Source organism: Perna viridis, chromosome 8, assembly GCF_037379345.1.
Source record: "Perna viridis isolate PV_CMFRI_1.1 ecotype Kerala chromosome 8, ASM3737934v1, whole genome shotgun sequence".
NCBI lineage: Eukaryota > Metazoa > Mollusca > Bivalvia > Mytilida > Mytilidae > Perna > Perna viridis.
Window position 1 is genome coordinate 447,749 of NC_142452.1, and position 15,044 is coordinate 462,792.

General features: G+C 39.8%; 1 long non-coding RNA gene across 1 annotated transcript; it reads left to right on the plus strand.

Annotated features, from left to right (window-relative positions):
- The first annotated feature begins 2,949 nt into the window (after window positions 1-2,949).
- Window positions 2,950-6,336, plus strand: LOC148608725 (uncharacterized). Its single transcript, XR_015914598.1, has 4 exons — window positions 2,950-3,021; window positions 3,252-3,291; window positions 4,052-4,113; window positions 4,270-6,336. It is a non-coding gene; the product is annotated as an uncharacterized LOC148608725 (long non-coding RNA).
- The last annotated feature ends 8,708 nt before the right edge of the window (window positions 6,337-15,044 follow it).

Here is a 15,044-nt window from a genome sequence, read left to right on the forward strand (position 1 = left end):
AATATTTCTAATTCTTCTTACTTTCAGGGATGGCATTATTGATTTTAACAAAAGCTCTTCATACATGTACGTGCTAGTATAGTCGTTATAGATAAATTCTAGGGCCCTTTCTTGATTTTTTTTCCATTTTATTAGTATTAGTCTCACTACAGAAGTGCCAAGTGACAGGACAATAGTTAAAATTTGACAAAATAAAAGAGTGCTAAATTGTTAACCTTCCCAGTTTATTTAAGTGCTTCCCTATCCTTTTTAAAACATTTGACTGTTTTGAGGCCTTTATGCAAATGTTGGCTATATGAGTATCAAATTTCAACTGGTAAACTGGTAATCTATTGTTACTCCTTTAAGTTTTACTTCATCCTCACATTTTATAGTATTATCGCCAAGATCAAAAGAAATGTTTTTATCATAAGTTTTTTCGGCCAATGGCAAGTGCCTGAAATTTATCAGGGTTTGCTTTCATCTGATTCACGGCAAACCAATCTGTCAATTTTAAGCTACATGTATCTGTCTCCAATTTTGTTTTGACTTCATCAGGATTGTATCCAGCATAAGAAAGAGTATTGTCACCAGCGTAGTTATAGAGAGAAGAATCCTGAATGAAATGAAATATATCATTTAGAAAAATATTGAATAATACCGGTCCAAGAACTGACCCTTGTGGCACCCCTTTATAAATTTTCTCCCAAGTACTAAATGAGGATCCTAGTTTGCCACACTGCTTTCTGTTTGACAAATAATCTCGGAGAAGATTAAGAGCCTTATCTGAAACACCATATGATTTTATTTTATCTAGCAGAAGGTTATGTGGAAGGCAATCAAATGCTTTGCTTAAATCCATCAAAATAGCAACTACAAATTTATTACCATCCAATGCTTTTTTCGAGTCTTCCACTATTTTCAATAATGCAGTTTGACAACCATAGCCAGCCATGAAAGCTGAAAGATATGGATGGAAAATATGATTAAAAAATTCAATCAACTGTACATCTATGGCCTTTTAAAAAAATGGAAACATAAGGAAGAAAACTTACAATTCTATAATTAGACTTATCTAGGGCATTATTTTTCTTATAGCATGGCACAACTTGGGCCTCTTTTAGTTTTTCTGGAAATTTAGAAGTTGTTAAACTTTTATTTATCAAGTTTGTGATAGGTTGAGTAATGGCTGGTTTAGCAAGTTTTAGCAATTTGGGGATATACAATCTAAGCCTGTTGCTTTCTTAACATTAACTCGATTTATTTGTTTTTCAACAAAATTACACTCAATTTTTTCTAAATTTTAACAGTTCAATATCTTTTTTTATTTTCGTTTATTTTTGCTTTGCTATCCATTGAAAAAGACCAGACATGGAAAACAGACATACACAACAAAGAACATAAAATAACCAAAATAATACATTTCAAAGTAACAAAATTAAATGGGTAACTCAGCTTTCACTGAAACTGAGAGTATGGACTATATACAAAATACAAATATACAAATATTACATGTGGTATAGGAATTTAATAATGCATTCAGACTACATAAAAGGTGCAAAGTGGCAAATCGTAATAAAGAATCAGTGAAAGTGTTATAACATTCCATGCAGCGGTTGATTAGAAAATAATCTAATCTTGGCGACACATGACAAAGTTCATATTTTGCTTCAGAATTTAGATGCAAAAAATAGGAGGTCACAATGGCAACCTTTGAAAGTTACATCAAATTCCACGAGCGGTTTAATAACCACTGGATCGATGCCATTCCTTGTAGACCAAGGATCCCCGAGGGTATTCACCAACCCAATGTTCAGACTTGTTTGACCATGAAATATATTTCACTTATTTACCATATTTATCAAAATTTGCACTACTACAAATTTCAAAATACCTTAAACGCTGAGGCTTTACAGGGGCGGATATCGATCCAGACACTTTGAAAAGGAGGGGTGCCATTTTTGTTTATTTTACACAGGCAAGCCAACCCCTGCACCCCCTTTATACGCCCCTGTTTCATGCCTTGTATTGCACATGATTGCTATAGAATCTCTCGGTGATGGATTTGGCTTCCTATTTCGATAGTTTTGGTTTGAGTACTTCTTGAAGACATTTTTTTTATTTAGATCTTCTTATATTATTTAATATAATGCTGCTGATGAGAGGTCACTCCATGAAACATGTGTACAGCATATAGAAATTTTTGTTATTATTAATTCATATAGCAGTTGTTGTGTACACAAAATTGAATTTTATCACAAAAAGATAAAGTCTCATTCGACGTCTCGTATATTGAACATTTGTCATAGAAAAAATAGTACCATCCAACGCGTGCCAGGGGTCGCCACTTTATATAAGTGGTACAGTGGTGTCGGTAGCGTTTTAAAAACACCTCATTCATATAGTTCATAATTTAAAAAAAAAACATACCCAATAGCCATGCAATAATATATTTTTTCAAGTAAAATCTTTACGCAAACAGATTCATATTTTGCATGAATGTAGAACTCATACTATGAGTTCTAGGCTTATTACTTTTCAAGAGGTGCAAGAAGGTGCGCCCCAATGCGCATGACGTCGCATCCGGTGGTCAAGGACAGGAAGTGGACCTTGGGTGTAACCGGAAGTGACCACTTACCATTCTGGCCATTCTGACCATTGACCATTCTGACCCTTTTTGACCCCTGACCCTTTTGACCACTGACCCTTTCTACCCTTACCACCCCACGCTGTAGTGTATTAGTCCGACGCAGACGAGTTCAAAACGGGACCCGCCTTCTCATTAGCGTCGTCCTATGGATTCGAATCGTTAATTACATAAAACCACTCCTTCATTAGCATCGTCCTATAGATTTAAATGTGTTAATTGCGACCAATGAAATTCAAATGAGTTAATTGCGACCAATGAAATTCAATCGTGTGAGATTCAATCGCGTGCGGTCGCGGGGAGGATAAACACTCCGGACATTTCCGAAATCGTTATTCTCTTGCGGACTTCCAGAAGAGAACCAACCTTTCAAAGGTGTCTTAACTATAAAAAAGGTAAGTGCTTTGTTTATTAATCGTTAACGTCTGCCCAATTTTTTTTCAACGTTCATTTTTCAGAAAGTAAGTTCTATTTTGTTTTCCATTCTAAACCGTTTCATTTTTTAGCTATCTATGATATGGAATCGTTTGGTTTTTTTTAATCGTTAACGTCTATCCAATGTTTTCGACGTTCATTTATCAGATAGTAGGTCTGTCAGTCTAAACCGCTTCATTTTCTTTTTCAGCTATCACAAAGTTGAATCGGATCGTATTATTCCAAAGAAGGTAAGCTCTATTTTTCAAAAGAGAGTATTTTACAACGTTCATAAACATCTGTTTTACGATTTTTGATTTTCGAATGAGTCACAACCCCAACAACTGTTTTCCGTCATTTTAAAATCGCTGCATTTTTTGTAAGAGTTCTATTTTGTTATCACAATTTTAAACAGAGTTACAAAGGGAGAACGTTCGCTACTGTTCATGTTGACAAAATTGTCTTTGTTCTACGCAGAGTTTTCCTATTGATTTTTAATGAGTCATTATGGGAAAAACACCTGCTTCTATTATCATTTTTCCAATTAATCGGCTTTGTTCTCCGCCACTCTTACTTTATTTTTCAGACCACCAAAAGATACCAAATATATATATATATATATACACACTCAGTTTATTTAAGGCACTGAAGAAGGTCATTTGTTGACTGAAAATTTTGCCCATTATATACTTTATTATAGTGTGTTAACATCTTTATCGGTATCGTTGTACAATCCTTTAGACTTATATAATTATTTTTGTTTGTGCTGCATCGTCATGACTGGACGATCCGATACCCATTAAGTTGGCTGGTTGGCAGATTCCTTTAGATTTTATATATATATATACAAAAGATAAGTTTATATATGTTCATTATTCTGTAATTGTCGAAATCATTTCGAAAAACATTCTGTACATTACGTAAACTACTTTATTACATAAAACCATTTATAATAAGAAGGAACATTTATGTTATTAATGTCAGTAGATAATGGTTTCTTTTTTATTACAGCCCCACTCGGTGATTTAACAGCGCTTGCTTAACAGACAACTCCGGGGCCTTTACATTATACGGTAAGCCATTATTATAATCCATCGATTTTTTACATTTGACACCTATTCTATTGTTGCGTCTCAATTACGTTTAGTATTATCGATCGACGATGACGCGTGCCAAGTACAGTCGTGTTTGTAAATAAAAAAGGAGATCACTCCAATTTTCTTTTTCAGAGATGCCTTTCATCTTCGAAGTGTGTGGGAAGAATTTTGGTGAAAAGAGAAGTCTGACCCGACACAACAAAATCCACGGGAGAGGACAAACATATTCCTGCAATCTGTGTGGAATAGAATTTAATCGTCCCGAAAACAGAAAATGCCACCAAGAAACCCAAGGAGACCGTCCCTCCTACGAATGTCGGCTCTGTGGGCATACTTTTAATCGAAAGGACAACTACCAGCAACATATGGCCAACCACCAGCGACGTATGAGAGAACTAACTGCTAGAGATAGATCCAGAAGTCCCATTCGTCGCCCGTCGGAAACCAGCAGTCGTCTCGTCTAAAATCAAACAGCCGCTCGCCAAATTCCAACCGTCGCACCAACACAGCAACCGTGCCGTCCTCCCCCTCCTTACCCGAAACAGGAGCCACACTGCCCGATATTTCACCGGAAGATCCAGAGACCCGTACATTATAACTGAGGCACTGGGACTCTATCAAGACCCACCACCATACAGAAAACCGGATACAAGATACATATAATTACGTCCTGGACAATATGAACGTTGAACAGTTTGGAGAAATGACCCAACGTATATTCAACGAACAGACCACCGTGTTCAGAATAAACGTCTCCTTCGGTTTCATCTTGAGGAACATCGAGACGGGGGAGATGCGGTATTATCATTCAAGCCACAACAACGCACGTTTTCTTGAAATACCGCATTGGGTCAGGAACCAGGATGATTTAAACATGTTTATTGATAAAATTGAAGAACATGGAATAGACGTCCCGGAATAAATAAAATATTTTCCATTTAGAACCAGCTATGACATCAAGGCCATGCTACAACCCACCGATAGAGCTAGATCCAGCAAACTTGAATGGACCAGCACCTACGTACCTTTAAGCGTGTCCGTATGCTCCAACGTTCCGTGATTCACCGAGCCCGTATGTTTTGTCAGAGACTCGAGAGAAATGGTTACAAAAACCGATAACCTGAAATTTTTAGACATCATCAATTATCTGACGCCCGGATTTAGTTACCATAAATTATTAAAAGCGTACGGATGTAGCGAAGGAAAAGGACACTTTCTGTACGAATGGGTCGACTCCACCGCATTACCACCACACGAAGCCTATTATAGCTCGTTGAAAAATACAAATATATCTGCCGAGGACTACTTATACTGTCAACGCAATACCGATTGTTGCCACCTTTGACGTAGGGTGTCAGGTAATTTCTCATCCCATTCTACTGGGCCAGACTTTGTGAACATCATTTCGCGAAGAAGCAATTTTCCGCAAATGGTTATAGGAGCGACAAATCCGATAGGGTCAAATATGCTGTTAATGACCGATAACGCACCTCGTCGTGTAAACGGTTTTGATTCTTTGGAAACTTTGAACACAAATGTATCACTTGATATGTCCCAATTCCGAGACTGCGTTGCACCGGTGGTATCTCTGATCCGAGGTCCAAGTCCTTGAGATCAGTACATAAGTCACTCGACGGAAAACTCTGTAAAATAACTTCGCTGTTTGAGATAATCTTGTGAGGACGGAGATTTCCACCTTTAGCAAGAGCACTTTGAGATCGTTTGAGCAGGTCAACAGCATAATTACTGTTTGAGCACGATTTTAAACCATCATCAACATAGAAATTTCGACAAATGAAGTTCTGAACATCCTTGTCGGCTTCTCTCACTGATTTTTGAAGACAATATGTGGCAACTGCTGGTGAAGGAGAGTTTCCAAAGACATGAACAGTTATTCTGTAATCGATAATCGGACTGTTACGGTCATTATTGTCATGCCAAACAAAGCGCAGAAAATCCCTATCTGATTCATTGGCCTTAAAATTATAGAACATCTGTTCCACGTCTGCCATGCAGCCCACCTCTTCCTGACGAAATTTGAGCAGCACACCAAGCAGAGAATTAGTCAAGTCAGGACCCTTTAACAATGTGTCATTCAACGAAGTGTCTGCGTATTGTGCTGAAGTATCAAAGACAATGCGAATCTTGTCTGGCTTTTTAGAGTTGCAAACACCAAAGAACGGTAAGTACCATCGTTCATTTACAAAGGAGTTACTGGTGCCTTTTCGGCATGACCGCGTTCTAACATATTGCCCATAAAGTCTAAAACGTGGTCTTTCTTCGTCGGATTCCTAGCTAAGCTACGATCTAAAATTTCAAGTCGCTTGAGTGCTTGGCAGTTCATCTTTCAGGATGAACTTATTCCCGCATGGTACCAGGTGAGTTGCACGGCCACTAGACAACAAGCAGGTCTTGTGCACTGATATGATGTCGTTTCTATGAGTTTGACCTAATCAAGACTCTCCTACAACGACCCACCCTAGGGGAAGTTTCTGGGCGTACGGTTCTCTGTCGTTGCCTAAAAGCTGATCCAAAACACGATGAGCAACTACTATATCTCTACCAATCAACAACTCAATGTTAATGTTAGTGTCAATAGCACACATTTGTCCTGATAGGTCTCTTAGATGTGGAAAATTATCGGCCACATTCGGTGGTGGAATCTCATCAAGATTATATGGAATGTCCTAGCATTCAATTATCGAGGGAATGACGATCTGAGTATCACGAGTCACAGTCTCAACACAGTAGTTTCTAGCTTTTCTACCGACTGTTGAGACTTTCCCTGAACATGTAGATAGGGAATATGTTACAGTTTCACATTCAGACGCAAATGAGTTTAGTAGTGTGGGTGTGGCCAAGGTGTGACTACTTTGATCGTCGATTAAGACGTATATTTTTCTAGCTGCATTTCGTTGATTTAGTGGATAGATATAAACCGGAAGTATATTTGCACAAGATTTACTGGTTATTTCAGAGTTTCCACACACTTTTGTACAAGCTGATTTCAGCGTCTTCGACTCCCTTCCATGGGGACTTTCAGTTTTCTGAGGTTCAGATTCTGTCACATTTGCACTTTATTAACATGTAGAGCTGTGAGATGCTCCTTTGACTTGCACATCCCACACTGAAAGGTTTCGGTGCTTTTTTCGACTGGTGTGGTTGTGAGCCACAACATCTGAAGCAGAGTTTTATCGTTTTTAATAATTCTTTCCTTTCACTGATGGGCTTCTCACGGAATGCTCTACAGTTTTTCAGTTCATGGTTTGTTTGATGTATCGGACACACATGTTTCTTAACAGTCTCATCTATATTTGCCTTGTGTGCAGATAATCTAGTGAAAGTTGATGCTGAGGTGTTTTCTGAGACTTTTGTAATGGTTTTCCCAAATTGGAAACTTGGATCGGCGTAGAAATTAGCCATTTCATGTACAAATTCTACAAAGAAGTCAAATGGAGGGAACAGCATACCATAATCATTCTTGTTCCTGCTAGCCTTCAACGACCACCGATCTTGAAGATTTGGAGGTAAACGTAAAGTAATGGGATTCACACCAGAGGAAGAGTCGAGGTAGGCTAACACCCGGCTATACTGAGGATTGTTTTTGGTGTATTAAAACTCACATAAGATAACCAAGTTTCTTTCTGAGGCAATCCTCGATAACTTCTGGTCTTCCATAGTGACTGTCAAGACGCGACAAAATCTGTTTAAGACCGTTAGGATAGTCGAATGCACACGCAACACTAACACTTTCGGCCTAACGTGATGACTCAGGACCAACCCAACGAATGAGTAAATCGACTTCTTCGGCAGGCGTGACACCCAATTTTCGTGTAACTGCTAAGAAACTCTGCTTCCAAGTTAAGAAACGCACAGGGCTATCATTGAATTTGACAAGTCTTGATAAAACGACATCCTTACGTGCTATCATTTTAGTAATAATGTCACATAATTGCACATGAGACAAATTAGGAGGGATTGGTTGTGGTATCGCCGGCGGTTGCACTGGCAAACTCGTGTGTTTCGGAGGTGATTGTTTATCTACACTAGTATGCACATGAGCCGACCAATTCGTCCGTGTCGGAAGTGGTTGTTGCGAAATACTGAGATATGGAAGCTCAGTGGGCATGCTTGTCTGTGATGGGGGCAACTGAAAACGCACAGCTGATTGAGGTAGGGTTGACCGAAAGTTCACTGTTCTAGTAGGCTCTGTTGACTGATCATGAATCTGAATTGGATCTCCTTGTGATGGAAATTATGATTGTAATGGTGAATCACTAGTCATGTTAGCATTCGCAATGTTCGATTTAGATTCACTAGTAGTATTGTCAATTTGAATATCAGGTATTTCAGAGGATTTTGGAGTTGAGTGCTTATGCACACTTGAAAGTTCTGAATCCAAATCATCCGGGAGAGTTTCACTCTCCATCACACGGATTTCAGCTTCCAAAGCTTCCGCCTCTTTCTTAATTTCCATAAGATCTAGTTCTGCCTCCAACGCTAGTTTTTGCCTCATTAGTTCCGTTTGCTGTTTGGCATACTTAGCCTTCGTTTTTGTTGCATCTAACCGAGCCTTTTTCTTTAGAATCTTGTAGATGAGGTACTAGATCTATGGCTTCCTGATTGCGATGGTGCATCCTGTGAAACTCTAGGATCCGGTTTCGGTGCTAAAGCGGAAGTCACAGTAGTCCTTAGTGATTCGAAGGCCATCATATGCGAGTGTCCTAACTGTTCACTTTCAAATGTTTGTGACTTGACAGGAAAATCGGCATATTCATTGGTCAGCCTTTCATAGTTGACAAAGTTCCTGCGGATATACTCAGATATCGTTTCAACGTCTGGATCCAAAGCACAGCTTAGAGCAGAGATAAGTCCATTAATATCATTTCGTATTCGTGAAAAAGATTGTTCATACTGTGTCATATGCGGGCTGGGTCAATGTTTAAATTCTAGACAGTTCCCTGGATTCCATGACTTTGGAGCTTTTTCACTGTAGCAGGGCAAGAAATACTTACACATCTATTAGATCCAACTCTTTACTTGACTGCTAAACAAACCTCCAGAGAGGGTGAAATACTGAAAAAAACAAAATTAACAGTTCTTAGTAAACTTATCCAGACATACGAGTTATATTACATGAGATTGCAAACACACACAATAGAAAACTCGATAAATCTATTAGTACACTAAAAAATACGAATTTCCTATTCGCGCTATGCATACACTGAATGATTGGCAATGCGAAAAATATGAGCTAATATGTAATTTATAGTTGCTATATAAACCAAAATACAAAGTATGTGTGTATGAGAAAACTTACGCTATGGCGTCATGCCGTGATGAAGGGGTTTATAACTGACAAAATACAACGTGACAAAAATGCAGTTTCAACGGAAGCCCAACGCAGTGATGAAAATATCAGATGACGGAGAGGGAGAGAACAAATACGGAATCAGTACAGTGGTACAAAAACAAAGACGCTCAACGGATGTTGGAGGCCGTGGACAAGATGTTTTCTTATTATAATGCACAACGCCTAGACAAAGTTTAAAGATGCCATCAACGTTCCCCGCCTGACTTTAAAATATATGTTCAAAGACCTGCCCGTATATGTCACCGTTCCCGGTAAATTCAATAAAGAAGTACACCGGTTACTGAAAGACAATATTGTCGAAGGACCCAGCACCGATACTACGAAAAAGATGTTACCACCATACGCCCTGCAGAATACAACCGTGTAAAAGAGTCATCGGATTTGATGCCAATGCCTTATATTTATGATCCATTATGCAGGGGATGCCTACCGGACATTTTGTTCTACGAAAGGCAGAAAATCAATTCAAAAGAGATATAACAAGCGAATAAAGGAACGTAATGGACATATACCAAATGAAAACAAGGAGACGCACTTCTAGAGTAAAGCATGTTAAAAAAAACACAATGGAGATGGACCTAATGAGACACATCAAAAATAGAGCCACTACACAAACACTTAAAAAAACAAATACAAATCAGGAGTTGGACCCTTTAAACGAACAATGAATGGAAATACCAAATAAGCGAATAAACGTAATGGACATAGACAAAATGAAAACAACTACACGCACAGAGGCGTAAAGAGTAATCTAGCGAAAAAAAAACATCCACGGACAAACATGGAAACCAGACATACACAACCAAGAACGTGAAGTAACTAAAATAAAACATACAAAGTAACAGAAGTAAATGACTCGGACTCCACTAAACAATGGCGATAAAACGGACCAAATGAAAAACAAAGAGACACATAAAAATAAAGACACGCTACACAAAACAATGGCGTTTCAGTTATGGTAATTCAGGATAGACTAATGAGATAATGAAATTATACATGTACACAATAAAAATAGAACGAACATAAAATCTAAACACTATGTGATTAATAGGGTATAAAAATGGGTACACTACAAAAAACACTCAAACACGGACGTCAACACGTACGAAATAATCATGTCTACTCTTTTTAACGACTGTATAATCAACCGCGGACGAGTGATAGTGTTTTTTTCTGCCTCGCTAAAATAGCCAGCGAATATTACCCCGAACATGCGGATAGAGTATGGAACTTGTACCAAACCACTCTTCGAGACGAGGGGTTCGATTCCTTCAGACATAGAGGACTCGTTGAAGCGCCACGCCAAAAACTGACCAATCAAAACACCAGAAAGCGACTATAAAAAGAAAGACTATTGAAGTTGTGGTCCATCTTTATACCACAAGCCAAATGAACCACAGTCTAAGATCGAGTGTAAGCTCGTTATACAGAAACTATGATTTTCATTTAGATATCGTGAAAATGACTGGAGTCGTCGTTCTGCTGTCATTCGTGACCGCAACATTAGCCATCGTGAGTCATATCCTCGCCAGTAATTCTACCACGGACTGTATGGAACTTGAAACGTCAAAGCCTGCACTGAATGATAGTTTATGTTCTTATGCTAAGAAGTTCCGAAAGACTACTTTGTTACGGTATGCACATATCTAGGCAAAGTGAGAATCGATGTGAGAAGATTCATACGAGATCGACCTAGGGATACTTTTTAGATGCGGCACAGTGGAATCACGTGAAAAGACTCGTTCCTCGCATTGACGTCGCCATTGCCGAAGCCTCGACATAAACCAAAGGACAGAATGATCGACCAATCACAGGCGAATAGAGAGGACTACTATATAGACTACGTCTGAAGCCTCAATACCATAGACGAATGCAACATGTCAAAACGTCAACTTCAATAAGAAGACTCTCAGCGTACAAAGAAGGAAGTGGAGGTACCCAGTCAGACGATGGAACAAAAACTGCGATTTTCGATACATCTTGGCCGATGTCGATAGGTGGAATTGACAAAACGGAAAGGAGCCAAAAGAATAGATATTAGGCATTAGATAGAAAACACCAAACCAACAAACGAAGGTGTCAGTTTACCGTTAGACAATGGAAAGCCCTTTGTAACCTGACTGGAGTATTGGACGACGTGCTGATTCAAGCTATGAGCAACGAATTTGTAGACTTTAATTATCATCTTGAAGAAAATATTTTCGGCAGAGTCAGAGCGCCACAGTACAGTGTTCGGTTGTGCAAGTTTTGGTCTTCGGAACGAGAATTGACTTTAGACCGTGACGAATGGAAAGAGCTGAAGAAGGCAATGCCTGTCATAGAACAGAAAATACCAGAAAACAGGCAATTAGTTCCTCTGTATAGAACCGATTTATAAATAAAATGTAGAATTGACCTCGTGTTGAGTATAAATACGCCTTCATTACTCCATACATCCCCAGTCTTAAAGCGATCGCCGACGAGACAACATGAAACATACCTGTACCGTGTGTAAAAAAAACTTACGTTTGGCCTTCCGATTTAAAACGACACGTGAAAACTAAACACGACAAAAACGACCCCAGCGATCAACACTTAGCGTTCGAGCAGAAGATAGAAGCAGCAGGAAAACTGACCCCGAATGCGTCCAGCAGCAGCTGGAATACCCCCTAACGCGAGCAGCAGCGGATAGAAGCAGCATGAAAACTGACCCCGAATTCGTCCAACAGCAACTGGAATACCATCTTACGTGAGCAGCTGCAGATAGAAGCAGCAGGAAAACTGACCCCGAATGCAGCCAGCAGTTGGGATACCCCAACAAGCAAGCAGCAGATAGAACCACATTTCATACATCCAACAGACGACCCCCTTGCTTTTGACGTACCCAAAGGATACTTGGACGACCTTTTCATGCCGTGGGCCCATCCTTTTACCAGCGTCATAGCAGGACCCACCGGAAGTTGAAAAACGATGTCTGTACGCCGATTCGTTCAAAACGTGAAGCACATGATGATGTCTAGACCCGGTAACGTTATGCTACGACGTGTACCAGACCAATTATGGAACCATGGAGGATGTCGACTTTGTACAAGGACTACCCGACCTTGACACCTTGGATCCCAGAAAGAAACACTTGCTCATTCTAGACGATATGATGAATTCGGTCACCGAATCTATCACGCATCTCTTCACGAAATATTCTCACCATAAAAATACAATTGTCATGTTACTGGTTCAGAATCTGTTCAACAAAGACAAGTATCACAGAACCATCAGTCTGAATGCCCATTACCTGGTTGGCCCAACAAATGTTTCCTAAAAAAACAAACTACTTTATGAAATCGTACGAGTATGCCACCGCCAAACCACACAGATATTTACTAGTCGACATAAAACAGGCTACTCCCGACATATTGAGATTGAGAAGCAACATTTTCCCGGCTGAGAATCAGGACGTATTCACTATTATATAAGGCGACTTAACCGCGACCGGACTGCATTCTCCGACCGGATACGAAGGAGTAACATGGTGTCACCCCGCCTGCGAAAACACGCGACAGATATCGCCTATTTACAGAAAGCGAAACCCTGCATCAGAAAGGCACAGGAGTTTGGTAGAGTGTTTTGCGAAATAGCGAAAAACATACTCAGAGGAAACGTCCAGCTAACACCCCAACAAAAAGCCAGACTGAAGAAAAGGAAGAGTGGAGTGCTGACAAAGAAAACGATCCCTCTGAAACAGAAGAAAGCCGTCTTACAAAAAGGAGGATTTCTGGGTTTTCTACTAGCACCTATGGCCTTGGTGGTGGTTCCCATCCTGTCAAAGTTGATGCAGTGACAATGGTATTGACCAATCAATATCTCCGACCCCAACTCAGACCTAGACCACCCGTCGACCAAAGAGTGAAAGCCATGGATACTGTCGATCAAAACATAAGAACCTACTCGAACGTGAAGACTACCAGCAGAAGAACGCATGAAACGATACGACCAGTTTCTCGCCAGATACATGAATGTCTACGACGACTTTAGACCACGGACCGTCAAAACGGTAGTCCCCAACCCCGTGACGACCGAGCAAACTGACTCTATCGAAGAAGAAATTTGGCGAAGCGTACCCAAAACGATGAAAAACAGAGTCGAACTCTTGATTAGAAAAATGAAAAACAACCCCAACCTCGGATGGACGGACAGGGTAGAATTCAGATATAGAGGAGAAACGATAGAAGAAACGAACATGGTCGACTTGGTCAATGACGTACTCAGAAAAAGAAAAACTTTTAATCCAGGATGGCCCAATTTTGTCGAAGCTCGGGAAGCTAATGTTCCACAAGATTTGATTGGACACGAGGAACGATGGAAATACATGACGCAAAACAGACAGCGAGTCTCCCGTAAGATTCGAAACACCCATGAAAACCCCGAGGTCGAACCCCATGACGAAACCTAGACCTCCAAAATGGACCCAGTATAAAGAAAAAGTAACGACCAAAAAATAATAAGTTTACAACATGGAATCGAGCTATCACCATCTATCGGAGCCTGGCAGTTACGGTGGAATCAATAAGTTTAAACCCAAAGGATATGCCAAAAAGGAAGTGAAGCGATGGCTACAGACGCAAGATGCGTATACGTCACACAAACCGACCTGACGGAGATTTCACAGGAGAAAAGTCATAGTCTACGGTATAGACCATCAATGGCAAGCGGACTTGGCAAAATTGAGTTCATACAACAAAGGGTTCAAGTATCTGTTGACCTGTAAAGACGTGTTATCCAGATATGCATGGGTTGTTCCGATAAAAGATAAGACTGGAAAAACACTGAAAGAAGCTTCAACACCATCTTTGAAGAAGGAAGTGTTCTCATACGACTACGGACAAACAGAGGAACCGAATTTACGAATAGAGTGTTTCAAAAAATTTTTAAAGAGAAGGACGTTCACTTTTCCGCTACGTATAACGACGAAACCAAGGCCAGTATCGTAGAGGGTTTCAACAGAACGTTAAATACTTACATAAGATGTGGAAATATTTTACATATAGAGAAACTATTGATACATCACATCTACCCAAAAGAACGAGATAAAGGATACTATAGACACTGTGAAGTCAGCCTCATATCTTGACCTACACTTAGAAATCGATGGTAAAGGAAAACTATTGACCAAACTTTACGGCAAACGTGATGACTTTTCATACAGACTTGTCAATTTTCCTTTCATCTGTGGCGACATCCCTTCCGCATCTACGTATGGAGTGTTCTTATCACAACTCATACGTTATGCCAGAGCTTGCCGAAACTACGCAGACTTTTTGTATCGCGCTAGAACTCTAACAAATAGGTTTCTGGGACAGGGTTATGTTGCTACAAGATTGAAGTCATCACTGCAGAAGCTTTATGGTCGTCATCATGAACTTGTGGATCGTTATGGTGTATCCATCAGCACCATGAAAACTGATTTATTCAACGGGTTATAAGTTTTCCTTTCCTCGTTTGTCTACCCTGGACTTGACTTTTAATGAGCAACTCGGCGGGTGTTTCTAGAAAAGCA